Raw genomic sequence first — 19734 nt, 5'->3', positions numbered from 1 at the left:
GTGCAATGTATGCAGCAGAACTTCTGTGAAGTTTGGATGGCAGAGGAAGAGGTGCTAGCAGAAGTTAAGTTACGAGGGCGCGTCGTGAAGAGCTCAGTCTGTAGAGCACTCGCCCACGAAAGACGAAGGTTCGTGTCCCAGGCTGGCACACAGATTAAACTGCCAGGAAGTTTTAAATCGTGTCACGTACTCCACTGCAGAACGTAAATTGATTCTGGGAGTCGTAAAGTCGGTAACCAACGAGCAGATGCAGCAGCACTTAGTGTGTGCAGAACTTTTACTTTAGTCGTATTATTATGTGCTTCTGTGTAAACGGGAACAGGACCTGTTTATTTCCCTGTGCTGAGTAGCGCTTCTTTCATTTTTTCAATTTCTTTTTTGCACATTTTAAGAGCGTTAGTGTTGCGTGAGCCTAGTAACGAGTAGTTTTTCAAACAGTTTCACTCACAGTTCTTCCCCCCTGCGGGTCCGGGGGTTAGAATAGGCCCGAGGTATTCCTGCCTGTCGTAAGAGGCGACTAAAAAGAGTCCATCCCCCTCAAGGGGGTAGTTAGCGCCTGCGTCCGGAGACGGACGGTTCCACGACCTATGTTTGTGGTCTTTTTGGTTTTTCACTTCTCGTTTCTTCCTTCCTTTGGTTGGTTTCTTTCTTTGTTCTTCTCCATCTCACTGTCTTCCTTACTCTTTCCCTTGCCTTCTTCTCCTTGCCTTCTTCTCCTTGCCTTCTTCTCCTTGCCTTCTTCTCCTTGCCTTCTTCTCCTTGCCTTCTCTGGTCTCCGCCTCGGCGTTTGAGACAGTCTGTCCTCTCTCTCTTCCTTTTCCTCTTCTTCCTTCCTCCCTGTGCGCGCCTGAAGGCCGACCCACGCGTTCGCACGCGTAGCCGGTGATGGGGTAACGCGTAATTCCCCGCCCTGGGTAGACAAGTAAGGTACGCACGTACCCCCTGGTAAAGGCCAGGCCCAGGGAGGGGTGATTGCCTGAGCTGATACCTTCTGACCATGCCGATTGGTCCCTCCGTCTGTTTCTCGGGAGGTGTGACCTGAGGTGTAAACATTCACCTAAGGGGGGAGTGCCCTCTGAGAGGGTCCCCATAAGGAAGGAGCGCGCCATCGGAGACGCTGGCAATCATGGGGGATTCCTCCGCAATGGATTTCTCTTCTTCTCTCTCGACTTCTGCCCACAAACGGAAACATGACCAGCCACCAATGACAAAAGTACTGCCGCCTGCCCCACAGTTCCTCGTCGTTTCTCGATCTGAGGACGGAAAGGATTTTTCCTCTGTCAACCCTTTCGTTATCCAGAAGGGCGTAGATGCCATAGCCGGTACTGTTAAGTCTTGTACAAGGTTGCGTAATGGTACCTTGTTACTAGAAACTGAGAGCGCCTTTCAGGCACAGAAACTGCTTCGAGCCACACTCCTGTACACGTTCCCTGTCCGGGTGGAGGCTCACCGAACTTTGAATTCGTCTCGTGGTGTGGTCTATACTAGATCCCTCGACGGATTGACTGACGAGGAGATTCAGTCTTTCCTCGCTGAGCAGGGCGTGACGGCTGTCCATAGGGTCATGAAAAAGGTCAACAATGACCTTGTACCGACCCGGACAGTTTTCTTGACCTTTGATAGTGCTAAGCTGCCATCGCGCATCAAAGCGGGCTATGAGGTTACTTCTGTTCGCCCCTATGTCCCGACACCTACGCGCTGCTACCAGTGTCAGCGTTTTAATCACACTCGCCAGTCTTGTTCCAATGCGGCTAAATGTGTCACTTGTGGCAGGGATGCCCATGAGGGTGACTGTCCACCTCCGTCTCCTCGTTGTGTGAACTGTCAGGGTGACCATGCAGCGTCCTCCCGCGACTGTCCCATCTATAAGGAAGAACGCTGTATCCAAGAAATTCGGGTCAAAGAGAAAGCGTCCACCTCGGCTGCTCGCAAGCTATTAGCTAGTAGGAAGCCCACGCTGCTCCCAGCGGGGAAATACAGTACTGTCCTCGCCTCTCCTCGGAGTACCAGGGAGGTGGCAACCCAGACATGCGATCTGACCTTCAGCACCACGGTCGTCCGTTCGGCCAGTGCTAAGATCGCGCGGTCGACGTCTCCTCTTCCTCCCATCACCCCACAGACACAAGCCCCTTCATCATCTTCTGCTAAGACGAAGACCCAGAAGTCAGATGCACGGGCCTTCAAGAGGGAACCGTCCCGTGCCGACTTCCTACGTACCTCGACCTCCCAGCCATCGACCAGTACTTCCACCAAACGACCTTCCAAGAAGGCTCATAGGAAGCACAGTTCTCCTTCTCCGCCACGGCGCATTTCTTCTCCTGCGCCACCCAGCGGTTGCCGCCCCAGGCCGTCATCCGTTTCGCCTGGCCGCACCGCTGGTAGCCGAACATCTGGCTGTTCACCGGCGGAGGAAGCTCCCCCTCCCGGCCATCTTACCAAGATGGCCGATGAACCTATAGAACCAATGGACGATGACTGTCCGCCTACTGATAGCGGCGGCAGTGCTCGCTCGAAGCCAGGCCCTCAGCGGCCTTCGAGGTGACCCCTTCTTCCATCTTCCTTTTCTTCTTACGATGGCACTTATTCACTGGAATATTCGCAGCATTCGCTCCAACCGAGAGGACTTGAAGTTGCTGCTCCGCTTGCACCGTCCACTCGTCGTAGCCCTCCAGGAAACGAAGCTACGCCCATGCGATCAAATTGCCTTGGCACACTACACCTCTGTGCGTTTTGACCTACCCCCTGTGGTAGGTATTCCGGCTCATGGAGGGGTTATGTTGCTGGTCCGGGATGATATTTACTACGATCCCATCACGTTGCACACCGGCCTCCAGGCAGTTGCCATCCGAATTACTCTCCCCACTTTTACATTTTCCATTTGTACCGTTTACACTCCATCGTCGTCTGCCGTTACCAGGGCAGACATGATGCAAATTATTGCTCAGCTGCCTGCACCATTTTTGTTAACTGGAGACTTCAATGCCCACCATCCCCTTTGGAGCTCTCCAGCATCCTGCCCAAGGGGCTCCCTGTTAGCAGACCTTTTCAACCAGCTCAATCTTGTCTGCCTCAATACTGGCGCCCCTACTTTTCTTTCGGACACATCTCACACCTATTCCCATTAAGACCTCTCTATATGTACTACCCAACTTGTACGCCGGTTTGAGTGGTATGCACTTTCTGATACATATTCGAGCGACCACTTCCCGTGTGTTATCCATCTCCTGCAGCATACCCCCTCTCCGTGCTCATCTAGTTGGACCATCTCTAAAGCATACTGGGGGCTCTTCTCTTCCAGGGCGACCTTTCAGGATCAAACCTTCACAAGCTGCGATCGTCACGTCGCACACCTCACGGAAGTCATTCTCACTGCTGCTGAATATTCCATCGCTCACCCTACTTCTTCTCCACGTCGCGTACCGGTCCCCTGGTGGACCGCAGCATGTAGAGACGCTTTACGTGCTCGTCGACGTGCTTTACGCACCTTTAAACGCCACCCTAAAGTGGCGAATTGTATCAATTATAAACGATTACGTGCACAGTGTCGTCGTATTATTAAAGAAAGCAAGAAAGCCAGCTGGGCTGCTTTCACAAGCACCTTCAACAGTTTTACTCCTTCTTCTGTTGTCTGGGGTAGCCTGCGCCGGCTATCTGGCACTAAGGTCCACTCACCAGTTTCTGGCTTGACGGTCGCGAATGACGTCCTTGTGGCCCCTGAGGATGTCTCCAATGCCTTCGGCCGCTTTTTCGCAGAGGTTTCGAGCTCCGCTCAATACCACCCTGCCTTCCTCCCCCGCAAACAGGCAGAGGAGGCTAGGCCACCTAACTTCCGCTCCTCGAATCGTGAAAGTTATAATGCCCCATTCACCATGCGGGAACTCGAAAACGCACTTGCCCGGTCACGGTCCTCCGCTCCAGGGCCTGATTCTATTCATATTCAGATGCTGAAGAACCTTTCTCCTGCGGGTAAAGGTTTTCTTCTTCGTACTTACAATCGCATCTGGATTGAGGGACATGTTCCCGCATGCTGGCGCGAGTCTATTGTTGTCCCGATTCCTAAGCCGGGGAAGGACAAGCACTTGCCTTCCAGTTATCGACCCATCTCGCTTACCAGCTGTGTCTGTAAAGTGATGGAGCGAATGGTTAACTCTCGTTTGGTTTGGCTGCTCGAGTCTCGACGCCTACTTACCAATGTACAATGTGGATTTCGTAGGCGCCGCTCTGCTGTTGACCATCTGGTTACCTTGTCGACCTTCATTATGAATAACTTCTTGCGGAAGCGCCCGACCGCGGCTGTGTTCTTTGATTTGGAGAAGGCTTACGACACCTGTTGGAGGGCGGGCATTCTCCGCACCATGCATACATGGGGCCTTCGCGGTCGCCTCCCTCTTTTTATTCGTTCCTTTTTAATGGATCGACAGTTCAGGGTACGTGTGGGTTCTGTCCTGTCAGACACCTTTCACCAGGAGAATGGGGTGCCACAGGGCTCAGTTTTGAGCGTCGCTCTCTTCGCCATAGCGATCAATCCAATAATGGATTGCCTCCCAGCTGATGTATCAGGCTCCCTTTTCGTGGACGATTTTACCATCTATTGCAGCGCGCAGCAAACATGTTTCCTGGAGCGCTGTCTTCAGCGTTCTCTTGACCGTCTTTACTCCTGTAGTGTCGCCAATGGCTTCCGTTTTTCTGCCGAGAAGACGGTCTGTATTAACTTCTGGCGCTACAAAGAGTTTCTCCCACCGTCCTTACGACTCGGTCCCGTTGCTCTCCCATTCGTGGAGGCAACTAAATTTTTAGGTCTTACATTTGACAGGAAACTTAGGTGGTCTCCACATGTGTCATATTTGGCTGCCCGTTGTACCCGTTCTCTAAATGTCCTCCGTGTTCTCAGTGGTATGTCGTGGGGAGCGGATCGAACCGTCCTACTTCGTCTATATCGGTCGATCGTCCGCTCCAAGCTGGATTATGGGAGCTTCGTATACTCCTCTGCACGGCCATCCATCTTACGCCGCCTCAACTCCATACAACATCGGGGTTTACGACTTGCGATCGGAGCGTTTTATACTAGTCCCGTCGAGAGTCTTCATGCTGACGCTGGTGAATTGCCACTCACCTACCGGCGCGATATACTGCTTTGTCGGTATGCCTGTCGGCTACTGTCAATGCCCGACCTCCCGTCTTATCGTTCCTTTTTTGACGACTCTCTCGAGCGTCAATACGGGTTGTATGTCTCTGCCCTGCTACCCCCTGGAGTTCGCTTTCGTCGCCTCCTTCAACACCTTAATTTTTCACTCCCTGCAACCTTTCGAGTGGGCGAGAGCCACACGCCACCTTGGCTCCAGGCTCAGGTTCGCGTTCACCTTGACCTCAGCTCGCTCCCAAAGGAGGTTACCCCCGGTTCGGTCTACCACTCCCGTTTTGTCGAACTTCGTTCGAAGTTCATTAATATGACCTTCATTTATACAGATGGCTCTAAGACCAATGACGGGGTCGGGTGTTCTTTTATTGTCGGGGCACAAAGTTTCAAATACCGGCTCCATGGCCATTGTTCGGTCTTCACAGCAGAGCTCTTTGCCCTCTACCAGGCTGTTCTTTACATCTGCCGCCACCGACATTCTGCTTATGTCATCTGCTCCGATTCCCTGAGCGCCATCCAGAGCCTCAGTGATCCGTATCCGGTTCACCCTTTCGTGCACCGGATCCAACGCTCTCTTCAGCAGCTGGTGGACGTCGGTTCTCCGGTTAGCTTTATGTGGGTTCCTGGCCATGTCGGTATCCCTGGGAACGAAGCTGCAGATGCCGCGGCCAAGGCTGCGGTCCTCCAGCCTCGGACAGCTTCTTGTTGTGTCCCTTCGTCAGATTGTAGCAGGGTCATTTGTCGGCGCATTTTATCGCTGTGGCATGCCGATTGGGCTGCACTTACGGACAACAAGCTTCGGGCCTTGAAACCTCTTCCCGCGGCTTGGACGTCCTCCTCCTGCCCTTCTCGACGTGAGGAGGTCGTTTTGGCCCGGTTACGAATTGGACACTGCCGGTTCAGCCATCGCCATCTGCTGACGGCTGCGCCGGCGCCGTTCTGCCCATATGGGCAGTTGCTGACGGTCCGCCACATTTTAACGTCCTGTCCGGATTTTAACACACTGCGTCTTGATCTTGGCCTGCCATGTACTCTAGATGCCATTTTAGCGGATGACCCACGAGCAGCTGCTCGCGTTCTTCGTTTTATCAACTTGACAAACCTCTCTAAGGACATTTGATTATGCTGTTTTTTTTTTTTAATCCTATGCCTGTCAGTCTGTCTTTTATCGTGTTTTCCCTTTTAGTTGCTGTTTTAAACTTGTGCCTCGCGGTGCATTCTTAACGTAGTCTGGGCGCTAATGACCATTGAAGTTGTGCGCCCTAAAACCACAAAAAAAAAAAACTCACAGTTCTTGTCACAGGTCTTAAATCTATTAGAGTTAGAGGAGACCGCTTTAGAGTCTCTTAATTCTTTCGCATACCTAATTATATTCCATTAATATTTACTTATTTATTTTACTGCTTTCTTGAGACCTGCGTTTTCTATTTATGTAATGGGCCCTGTTTTCGACATTTTTAAAAGTTGTTACATGTTTGATTGATTACAGACCTGTGTCTCAGTATAGCAACATAAATAATTATAATGATAATAATAATAACAAGTGTAATAATAATCATTTAGTAATGGCAAAAAAGGAAACATATAAGCTCACCAGACGAAAACTTAATCACCACAGCGCTCACGTACAGATGAGGTGTTCGGCATTTACAGATGGCGCAGCGATCGAGTCACGTGATCAACATCGTGCGCACTGACTGTGTGAGCATAAGGCAGTAGCGATCACTCAGGCATTTAGGCTTCAAGCGGACATTGTACGTAAACGTAAGGACGTGACACAGGGGCAGAAAAGGGGCAATTTTGTTTGGCCGTGTCCATGGCCATACGGTGTGTGGGTTACCTTTGTTGGTGTTTCGCTGCGGATTATTCAACTAATCTACGAACTGAGGTACAATACACGTGGCCACGAAACACGACGTCACAGTTGTGATCGGGAAAAGATCCTGACTGAGACAGGAGACGCGTTTCACGGCTTGTGAATCACAATCGCTTCAGAGCCCGACAGGAACTGCTTCAAGCAGTGAATGAAGATCCATCGCACCCTGTTAGCGAGAAAACATTGCGGCGGGAACTGCGTGCAGTGAACTTCTGGAGTGGGACACCGCACAAGAGACCATTACAAACAGCTGTTTCTCAAGACCATAACAAAAAAGTTCTTAGGCTGGGAGAATATGTGACTGGTTTTTTAAACACTTCCCACCCTATTACATCTAGAATGGCCTGCAAAATCGGCTGACTTGAACCCCGCAGAAAATCTCTGCGACATGTTGGAAGGGCTGGTAAAAAGCATCAGCATCCCCGCAATTTGGTGGAATTGCGTGATTAAATCCTACTCGAGTGACTTAACATGGATGCGACGTTCCTGCACAACCTTGTGGACCTTGCTAACCGAATCCAAGCGGTTATGAAGGTCAGGGACGGAATTACAAGGTGTTAAATGATGCTTGTAAAAAAATTCTCTGGGGTAACAAATTTTTTGTCCGATTATATATATATACTAACGCTCTTAAAATGCGCAAAAAGTTGCAAAAATAAAAGAAGCGCTACTCAAGGTCCTGTTCACGTCTACACAGAAGCACGTAAAATAACAAGACTATCCTAAAAGCTCTACACATATTAAGTGCTGTTGCTGCTGCATCTATTTACTGTTCGCTGGTTATCGACTGTAGGATTTCCAGAATGAATTTTCACTCTGCACCGGATTGTGTGAGGTGATTCAAAACTCCCTGATACATTAGATCTGTTTGCCCGACCGGGACTCGAACTTTCATCTTTCGTGGGCAAGTACTCTACCGACTGAGCTCTCCAAGCACGACACACGACCTGCCCTCGCAATTTAACTTTCGCCAGCACCTCTTCTTCTACCATCCTATCTTCACAGACGTTTTGCTGCATACCTTGCACCTTGCACTATCAGGGAAATGAATTACGTACGAATGGCTTCTCCACAGCGTGTACGGTTGTTCACAGGATGTATTTTCATTCTGCGGTGGTGTTTGTACGCTGATCCGAAACTTCCTGACAGGTTAAAACTGTTTGCCGCACCGAGACTAGACTCGCACCGCATAGTTTTGCCCACCGCGAGTACGTGCTCTACAGACTGAATTATCCAAGCACGACTTTCTATCTGGAGCGTCAATCACGAAGTATGTAAGAGGACTTCTGTGAAGTTTGGATGGTAGAAAAAGCGGTATTGGCGGAAGTAAATCTGTGTGGGCGGATCGTGATCCTGGTGTGAACAGTTCAGGCAGTAGAGCACTTGCCAGCGAAAGACAATGGTCTGAATTTCCAGTCCCGGTTCAGTTTCAATCTACCAGGAACTTTCAAATAAACACAGAGCGGAAATTCATTCTGGAAGTGTTACGTTGAACACAACACTCTCGATAGGTTTTAAGATGTTGCCTAAAAAAGTTATCAAATACGTGCACTTCTGCTTAATGGCTCATCTGAGTGCTGCCATTAAAACTGCAACACTCAGAAAATTTTACGTAGTATGCGTGTACTGTATAGTATGAAAAATATATAATTAAATTTGGAGGTATACAGCATGCGAAATTTACTTGAGCTGTAACCTCGGCTCTAAGCCGGTTGAGTATCGAGTTGAACTGAGGTTTGTTGACAGGTACGAGAACGTCATTATATGCTGCTTGAACTCTATCCCAGGATTCATTAGTCTTGGATTAGGGATCTGGAGGACGTTCTGACCACAGCAGAAGTCGTAACACTATCTATCGGGGTAGGTCAGGACAGCACAAGTAACACGCAACGTTGCGTTATCTTGTTGGAAGATAACGTCATGGGGACCTCGAAGGCAGAGCACAGCCACCGCTCGGGAATGCAATTCTTGCTGTCCAAATTAGCAGTTAGAACAAGAAGTGAACGCGCTACGCACCCAACGGTATCCAATACCGTCACAACTCATGGTGGGCCCGTATGACGAAGATGAATGCAATACCGTGACGTTAGTTATCATTGGCGCGTCCACACAGAGATACGTTCATCGTGGTGCTGTAAACAGAACTACAGCTCGTGTGAAAAAACGACGTGGCTCTAATCTTGTGTCCAAAGGTTTCTTTGGGCGCACCACAGTCGGCCGGTACCTCTCCTACCGCCTCAAGAACGCAACAACAATAACAGTGCGAGGTACTCCACACGTGGGCGCATTGCCCATTTGGCTGCTAAAAGTGCTACAAACAACCCAATTTCCTGACTCAAGGTACGCAACCTGGCTGTACGAACAATTTTTCCGTCCTCTCGGGCGCTAGCCTCAGGAGGTTGCAGAAATGCTGGCAGACATTGAATATGGCCCCTTGAATCTTTCTATTTCTTACGCAAATCACTGACGTGGGATGCCGAGCAATGCGAGCGGCAGTATCCTGGAACGATAAATCACTGTGTCTGCAATATTGCCGTTGTCGAATTCTGACAACTGTTCGTAAACGTTTCTCCTTCTTGCACGAGACATCATAACACGAACTTATCGGGGGGGGGGGGGGGGGGGGGAAGCATACAAATGCGAATTCTGAATTCTGCATGAGACGAATGCTACGTAATCTTTCCTTACATACAGGATTTACATTGCGATATTCCTACCTACTCTGCGCAGTTGAGCTGAAATGCTAATCGTTTGCAAGTCCTCGCATGTAGTACACTTCATGGCAATTTGACTTTCGTTGGATGCTGTCTTCATGGCGTTGCTGTTTTAATGGCCAGCTGAGTATGTACTGCAATGGTGCTCGAACTTGAATATTTACACATCGTGAACAACGCCCTATTAATTGGACGTCTTGATCCACGAATTGGTCTGGGTGAAACAGACCGCAATAGCCCTGCTCAACGGTCAGCTCAGTTTCTGTCTATTTTAGCGATAGCCTTTTTATTCTAGCAATAAGATTTCCAGATATCAGCCAAATTGCGGCAGTAACCGTTGATTACGCATGAGGCAAAGACTCACATTGATGTCTACCGTAGTTACAAGTCTTAGACAAGAATGGGCGTAGATTTGTGAAAAAATGTTCCGCGACGTAATCGATGGTGTGCCTGCAGAAAGTTAAGTCGAAGAGTGTGGACACATCACACATGGTGGCTACACAACTACATGAAGTGGACATATTAATACATTAAAACTTCCGGCTCTGAGGCTCTGAACACTATGGGACTCAACTGCTGAGGTCATAAGTCCACTAGAACTTAGAACGACTTAAACCTAACTAACCTAAGGACAACACACACATCCAAGCCCGAGGCAGGATTCGAACCTGCGACCGTAGCGGTCGCGCGGTTCCAGACTGTAGCGCCAGAACCGCTCGGCCACCAGCGGCCGGCTAAAACTTCCGGTTTAGATATGTGTTGGCCTCATGGTGTGTGTGTATAAGCTACTTTTTGTGAAGGTGACAGTTAAATGTAGGAGTTACGCAACTGGTATGGAGCGTGGAATACATTCAAAGCAGGATATGACATCAAAAACATTACAAGTTGAGCCGGCCGGTGTGGCCGAGCGGTTCTAGACGCTTCAGTCTGGAACCGCGCGACCGTTACGGTCGCAGGTTCGAATCCTGCCTCGGGCATGGATGTGTGTGATGTCCTTAGGTTCGTTAGGTTTAAGTAGTTCTAGGGGACTGATGACCTCAAATGTTAAGTCCCATAGTGCTCAGAGCCATTTGAGCCATTACATGTTGAAATCCACGTATCTCTCGTTCTTTTAACATAAAAATCTATTCCACATCAGAGAATTCTCAAATCCATAGCTCCCGTCATATTAGTAATGCTCGGTATAATTTCTGAAAAACTTCAATCGCATGAAATGTAAATACAAGTAAAAAGATCGATGTAGGAAGAGACAATTAACTTTACGAAGTAACCGAAAGTGTCTGTTATGTTACGTCATAACAAAATTTTACTATGCGAAAATTTAGATTATGACTCACAAAGAGCCTTCCTTCTCAGGTATAGCTGGAGTGCTCGCAATCTATCTTTCATTTACGAAAAGAACGCAGAATTCCATAGAATTACATAACAAAGTACGAAGTGTGAGCGCTTTCGTGCATTGATCAGTACCCTCTGATCGTCGGTAAAGGCGTATTGCTTAAAATGCTGCAGAAAATCGTTTCATATCGGAACTGCCGATGGATAATTCTGTGCCTTATCGAAGGCAAAGAGCGTCATGTAATTTTGAAAGGAAATGAAATCATAGGTGTCCGTGAGTATCTTAATCCATTGAATCTCTTGTGTTTGTAAAACAATGAAGAAACATCGAAGTATTGATTAAGAATATGCTAAAATTAAAATAACAGTTTCAGTTGCAATAACAACAACAATATTATTAAGAATTGGCTATAATATCAATTGACTTTGTTCTAGAACGCTTAATAAAGGCAAGGAATTTGATACGCTACATCGACAATCCCTAGAGCGTATGACGTGTAATACAGAGTGTCGCACACAAACCTCCCTGATTTCAAGGACCCAGGAGATAAAAACCACAATAGATACAACAGTGAAAAATGCACCACATTGTAGAGCATCTCAAAGAATTCATATTCACGCGTCAGAAGTGCCGAAACAAAATCGCCAATTACTGTGCAAAGAAATTATCGTTGTGTGTATGAATGTGATCCACCTGATGTGAAAACAATTAAGGAATGGTATAGGAAGTTTCTGGCAACAGGAAGTGTGCACGCTACGGAGTTTCAGAAGATACAGTGGAGGACATCAGACAAACGTTTCTCAGAAGCCCACGTTAAGTTGATTCGTCAAGCATCTAGGCAACTTGATGTACCTCGATCAATATTGTATCGTGTAGTTCACCAGCGTCTTCGTATGTGTGCTTACAAAGTGCAAATTCTGCAACATCTGACGCCAAACGACAAACTACGCCGACAACAATTTGCTGCAGATATGCTGCGGCGTATTGATATGGATGCCAGCTTCCTGGAAAGATGTTTATTCTCAGATGAGGCAACCTTTCATCTATCAGGAAGGGTTAATATGTATAATGTTCGGATTTGGGGTTCCCAAAATCCACACGTTGTCATTGAACACGTTCATGATAGCCCTAAACTAAACTTCTGGTGTGGGCTAATGCACGACAGGATTATTGGACCGTTCTTGCTTGTGGAACAAATAGTGAATGGGTCAGTGTATCTGGAAATGGTGCAGTTTGTATACCCTCAGATACAAGACTTGCAACCCAACATCATTTTTCAACAAGATGGAGCTCCGCTGCATTGGTCAACGGCTGTTCGCAAGTTCCTGGATAGGAAATTTCCCAGTCGTTGGATCTGACGCGGAGGACCCATTGCCTGGCCACCACTTACACCCGACATTGCGCCGCTTGATTTACTCGTGTGGGGATTCGTGAAGGACCACGTGTACGCGACCAAAGTGGACGATATTCCTACGTTACGACATCGTATCACTAATGCGATTGCAACAATAACAGAGGAAATGTTACAAATAACTTGGGAAGAAATTGAATATAGACTCGAAATTCTTTGTGCAACAGATGGTTCACATGTAGAGGTGTATTGATGATAAATAAAAAAATTATTTGAGATGCTCTACAATGTGGTGCATTTTTCATTGTCATATCTACTGTGGTTTTTTTTTTCCCCTGGGTCTTCGAAATCAGGGAGGTCTGAGTGGGACACCCTGTATTACCTACAGTGAAGTGTTATAGAGTGAAAAGAATTGCACTACTGCTGTGCCCGACCTTATATCACTGAAAGTGTCATCAGCGCTGGATGACGTGCACCTTATCCGCAAGGGGTGACGCATCTTGGACTTCATCTCAATTGTTATATGAAGTATCCAGAGAACTTCTGGATTTCAGTAGCCTCCTGCCACGGTATTTCCGCGCCGAATCTCCTGGCTATTTTCAAGCGAATACTCGTCAATACATACTGAGCTCTTGTACTTGAGACTTAAGCTCAGGAGCTTAGTATTTCTTCAGCAGTATAGATCTCAAGAAGGCCAAAGGCTCTGCGTCGAAATGTCGTGAGCAGAAGTGACCAACATCGGGCAGTTCTCCCATAGTTTATAGAATAATTATTCTCCAGTAATGTTTTAAACATCTCTTCATATCAACTGTAGGTACCAGGCTGGACCATTGCTACATAAAAGACACCTCTTACTAAAAACGCCTCCGGCAACAATTGACAGTTGCCAATACAGACCGTGGCATGCGGGTTGATAACAAATCAGCTTTTCAACATACTTTGCTTCAATTTGGACTACAAAGATTAGCCAAGCACTCCTCATCTGGTAGAGAAACGAACGGTGTTTCTTAAGAGAGCATTATCCAAAGTTATGCCACACGAAAGACTGGTGTCAGTGTAGTGGGTGTTATAGGATACCATACGTGATTCCTGTGCTGTCGCCACTTACGTTTACTGCTACTCTTTTACAGAACACGAATTGCAAGGAATGTCGAGACTTCTTTTTTCGATGTATGTAGCTTTTTACGTGGTTCTCCTATTCACTTGGTGTCCACCCATAGGAAGTGTTTGTTATATCATCAGTCAGTGACTCGACCGTGATTCTTGTCCACTAACCAATACAATTGATGTTTTTATTTGGATAGAAACTGTTTGGAATTCCATTCATCGAAGAAATACTCTAATCTTGTTTAATTCATCATATTTATTTCCAGAATATCTTATCGCTGCAAATGGCTTTGCCAATTTTGAATTTATGTTGATCTGAACACGTCTTTAATTTATACATTTATTTTCACTGGCACGAGTAGGCCGTCAGGCTATCTCTTACGTGTAACAAGACATCTTTAGTGACTTAACATAACAGTATGCATAGTACATTATCTGATAAAAAAGAACCCGAGCACCTGTTAGTGGACATTAATATGGGGTGTGCCCACCCTTCCCTTTCTGATGACTGAACTCTGCCAGGAACACTTTCAGTTAGGTGTCGCTGTCTGTGTGGGAATGACCGCCCATTCTTCCTCAAGAGCCGATACCAGAGAAGGAAGTGATGATGTACGCTGGGAGGTGGAGTGAAGTTGACGTTCTAACTATTTCCAAAGGTGTTGTGATTTCCCTAAATCGTTTCAGGCAAATGCCGGGATGGCTCCTTTGAAAGGGCACGGCCGATTTCCTTCCCAATCCTTCCCTAACCCGAGCTTGCGCTCCGTCTCTGATGACCTCGTTGTCGACGGGACGTTAAACACTAACCACCACCACCAAAGATGTTCCATTGGACAAATGTTTTTTATTCCATTCTTTGATCACAATATCAATTCTTTTGACGATGACCGGTTTCAGTCCGTAATGTCCATCCTCAGATCTACACTATACAAATATATGCACCTAATGAGCAGTGTGTCTTTCAACACAATACAGCAATACGTATCACAATATACTATCATACAACCAGGGAAATGTACAGATAAAATACGGTAAAACGTACCTTTTCTACACCATGTCCTGAAGTGATAAGACCATAATGGCATCGTCAAAACATATAAATATAGTCAGTACCGCATCGCCACATAGATCTAAAATAAGGTGTAGAATACGCCACATCGTCCACACAGTCATTATTGCTACTGGCTACTGAAGTACCGTAGCTACCAGAAATCTGTTCGCCTAGATCCTACCTAGATGTCGCTACTGTGGGCTTAGATGTAGTCATAATTTACGCAAAAACATAATCTGATAAAAACACTTTAGGTAAAATGCACGTATCAGACTTTTAAATATTGATAACTAACATAGAAACCAATTGTGATACAGTAAAAGACGAATACAGTTGCCCATATAAAATTATTAAAAGGAAATATATGAAGATAATAGGTCCGACCATTTTATGGTGAATTTACTGTCAAAAATTAATATACGTAAAACATTGCCTGTAGCAACCTATAAATTACCTATGAAAGATAAATGTCTATATGACAGCTGAGAAAAGACTGGTCAATGATCAGCGCCCTCTGTTGGGTCGACCTCCAGGATGTTATGTAGGCGCGCACCGATCGTAAGAACTTAACCGCTAGAGGGCTTTACATACGTCGTGATATGTCTCCCACATAAAACGTTTAAACAACATATTTACAGTCAATAAATAAAATTATATAGTCTGGCCATACATTCCATGAATAGGTAGGACATAATCAGTGACAGGATTAGAACGAATAATGTATTGAAGTAAGGCAAATGCCTACTGTTCTCGACATAAATCATCAAGCAAGGCTAGGTATAAATACGCGAGGCATTATTTGGTTATCGTAGTACGTTATCAAACAAAGCAAAGTAGGCGTTGGGTGTTCTAGTGGGATCATGCTTTTTGGCTTTTTAAATCTTCAACAAGTCCAGAGCGCGACCTTTCTCTGTCCTGTGTACAGTACTAATTCGACTCTAAACATTGCCTACAGTGTGGCCGCTTTCTGCCAAATGCATTCCCAATGTAGTTTCGTTAATTATCAATATTGAAAAGTCTGCTGCATGTGTTTTTATCAGATTATGACAGAGACTAGTATGTGTCCGACTCTGGTTGGATCTTACGCCCTCGGAATTTCAACAGAAAACCTTTACGTGATGCACAACGCTTATCTTGTAGCGTCTGCCACCGGAGTTTGTTGGGTATCTCGGTAACGCTCCCGCGCCGAGTAAACGATCCCGTGACGAAACGCGCCGTTTCTCGTTCTATTCCCTCTGTTCGTTCTACAGGGTGTTCGGAAATTCCCATTACAAACTTATAGGACTTGTAGAGTACATAACATTTTAAAGAGGAACCATGTTAGGGTCATTCGAGAACATGTTGGTAATACGACCACTTTTTCAAGTAGTTGCTTAGGCGTGACCCCGGACATCACTTGTTTTATAATTCCACTCTTTAGTACGCAAAAACTTGCTCGTGTGCTCGTTCACGGGTTCTCTTCAACGTTATGCAATACGGCCTCTTCCAATCCATGTGTGCGGCTGTTTCTTGGAGCACCAAAGTCACGCCTTTTGACGGTGAAGGTGTCCTTTCTTGAGCCCATTGCGTAATTGGAGCAAAAAGGGTACGCGATGGAGTCGGACTTTGTGGAGAACGATTTTGATACATGTGACAAGTCGGGATCGTTTACCCGGCGCGGGAGAGTTTACTCGGCGCGGGAGCGTTACCGAGATACCCAACAAACTCCAATGGCAGACGCTACTAGATAAGCGTTGTACATTACGTCATTACCGTGAGATTCCCCATTCAGAAGGATCATGTGGGTGTATTCTGCAGACATGCACTCAGCAGTGTTGCTCTAACACTCACAGACACGTGAATGAGACTCGAACCAGATCAGAGGGGTAGGATCGACGACAAATGACATCAGCAGATCCGATGACTACCCTGTTGCATACCTACCTAGAAAACGTGTTTTCAAACGGCTGTAGCAAGGAAACGGAACGCTTCCGAAAATGGGTTCCTATTGAAAATATTATGTACTCACTCATCTCTACAAATCCTAGAAGTTTCAACGGGTATTTCCGAAAACCCTGTATTAATCCTGCTCGGCAAGGCTCCCAGACTGATGAATAGTACTCAAGAAACGGCCGTACGAGTGTTTCGTGGATGAATTATACTTCCTTAAGATGCTTTCCCAGTGAATCTCACTCTAGCATCTGCTTTTCCAATTACTACTTTGTGTGGTCATTCCACTTTAGGTTGCGCCGAATGGTCATCGCTAGGCATTTTACCGTGGTTACCGTTTCCATCGATTTGTCGCCGTTAGTGTAATCGAACAGCTGTGGATTTATTCACTTCTTTATGCGCGGTAAGCTACATTTATTTTCGTTCAGGGTCAGCTGTTAGTCCCAACACCAATCGTTGATCCTCCACGGGTCTTCCTGCATTTCGTTACAATATTCTGACATTGCAGCTTCCCTATAGACAACAGCATTGTCCTCGAATAGCTTCACGGTGTCGGTTTTTTTCTGGGAAGAATGACTTATTGAGTTTTGTCTGCAAAGAAGTTCTGTATCCAATCACAATCCTGGTGCGTTTTGTACCGGACGAAAATGCACTCGTCAGTGCAACGGTGGGTTCTTTATCTTTTGCTCCGGGAGGAGACCGAGAGGGTTCTACAGCGTATAAAATATTATTTCACTTTATTACAACATAGGTAAGATGCATTATTAAACTTTTTACAATCTATTTCCATAGGAATGCCATGAGTATCTGCAGCTGTCCCCGAACGTTAACTTATCACTTGATACAGTTACATTACGAGACTCTCACTCAGAGTAAATTTAACAATAACTTTCTCGTTGAGTTCTGCCTGATCCATTGATCACACAGCTGACCTACTAGAAAACGATGCTGTCGTTTTACTCGATGATCGCGGACTGGGCCGAGCCGTACTTTCGCCATGTTTAAGTAGAAGACACGATGTGACGGTGTAGCGAAACGTTTCTAGGCGTGGTTACGCCGGTGTCGCTCATTCGTCGATACGGTTTTCAGCGACTATTTTTTCTTGTGGTTGCGTTGCGAGATACCAAACTCGCCTGGCACCTCGCTCTTCGGACAACACCACTGTCTGATACTCGGTAAGCGCGTATATTGTTGGTTAAACGTCACTGTGGAACTGTTCCAAATGCCATGTCATGGGACACGGCATCAACCTGAACGCCTTTTTCTGCAGTGCCCTGGACCTCATGGACGAAGAGAGCGAGACGGGTTTCACAAGATATCTGTTTGCGGAAAGTATACTTATTTTACAGAGATTTTCGTTCTCCAAAAAGTATCATAATGCGTGAGCGTAAAACATGTTCAGTGATTCTAAAAAGAGACTGACGTCATGATATAGGCCTATAATTATGCGCGTCTGTCCGACGTCTTTCTTGCGTTCCGCGATCGCTTATCATAAAATCTGTCATTTAACTATTCGTGCGAAGATTCAAAGGAGGCAATCTATTACGATATTCCCCGATAAAACAATTTCGGAAGACCGAATTAAGTATTTCTGCCTTCTTTCTGTATCTTCTGTTTCGGTGTCAGTATGGTCACCGAATGACTGTACAGATGATTTCGATCCGTTAGCTGACTTAACGTAAGACCAAAACCCACAAGTGGCCCATCGGTACCATCCGACCGTCGTCTCATCCTCCGATGAGCATGCGGATGCCGATAGGAGGGGTGTGTGGTCAGCTCACCGCTCTCCCTGTCGTTATGATGGTTTTCTGGGACCGGAGCCGCTACTATTCGGTCGAGTAGCTCCTCTATTGGCATCACGAGGCTGAGTGCACCCCGAAAAATGACAACAGCATATGGCGGCTGGATGGTTACCCATCCAAGTGCCGGCCACCCCGACAGCGCTTAACTTTGGTGATCTGACGGAAACCGGTGAATCCACTGCGGCAAGGCCGTAGCTGTGCTAGAAAAGTTATTTCTAATTCGAAAAACAAGATAATAACAAGAGAAAATGTAATATAGTAACATACTTGTAACTACAATGCAACCCATTTACTGTACACATAAAACAAACAAGTATTACAGGTCACTGACGATGCTTCTTAACTAACAGGAAAGAAACCCTTATGGCAAAAAACAGTGTCTTTCATTTAGTTGCAAAGATGGAATAATTCATGAATTTTGAAGCAACTAAGGAACGACGGAAAATGGATAAAATGACAAAAATATTTTCCTACCTTTCTAACATTTCTTGTAACGCTGTCACAACCTTATGATCACTGTTTTCCTCCCCGGCGTTAACTGATTCGAAAAGTTCGGATCTGTTTGTTAACTATCTGATGGAAATAATTTTTAGCTATCACATTGAGAACAGTCTCACACGAATCCCTTTCTCAGCCGGCCGCGGTGGTCTAGCGGTTCTAGGCGCTCAGTCCGGAACCGCGCGGCTGCTACGGTCGCAGGTTCGAATCCTGCCTCGGGCATGGATATGTGTGACGTCCTTAGGTTCGTTAGGTTTAAGTAGTTCTAAGTTCTAGGGGACTGATGACCTAAGATGTTAAGTCCCATAGTGCTCAGAGCCATTTGAACCCTTTCTCAGGCAACGGTTTTAAATGCAACGGTTCCCTGTCTATAGCTGGCGAGTTGAAGTGTCCCCTCATTACAATATCACGACCAGGAAACTTACTTGTGCTGTTCTTCAAGTTGTCTCTGAATCACTGACAGTGCGGCTCCTGATGCAGTTGGTCTACAAAAGCATCGGACTACAATTTTTGACCCGCCATTGATGCTTACCTTTACCCAGACTATTTCACATTCGGAATCTGTAATACTATAGAGTACTTCACGATAGTAAATACGCCACCACCATTGCTGTCTAGCCTATCCTTGCGATATACAGGGTGATTTTTTCCACCGTGTACAAACTCTAGGGATTGATCGATTAGAGAATACGGAACAAAAAAGGCCTAACGAACTATGCTACAGACCATTTATTCAATCATACTTTGCTACAGAGACTGTGGTCTAGAACGCGCTGTACCATGCAGCTACAGTAACAGTATGCATGATTTCCTCCTAGAGGGTGATTATGTTCCTCACACGTCATGCCCTAGTGCCCTCTCCTGCCATAGTAATTGGCAGTGTAGTGTCCAATTCTCTTTTCTTGCTGACTGACCTTGCAGTGGATGTGATACGGC

This window comes from Schistocerca nitens, chromosome 3, assembly GCF_023898315.1.
Source record: "Schistocerca nitens isolate TAMUIC-IGC-003100 chromosome 3, iqSchNite1.1, whole genome shotgun sequence".
NCBI lineage: Eukaryota > Metazoa > Arthropoda > Insecta > Orthoptera > Acrididae > Schistocerca > Schistocerca nitens.
This window is presented reverse-complemented; position numbering follows the sequence as displayed.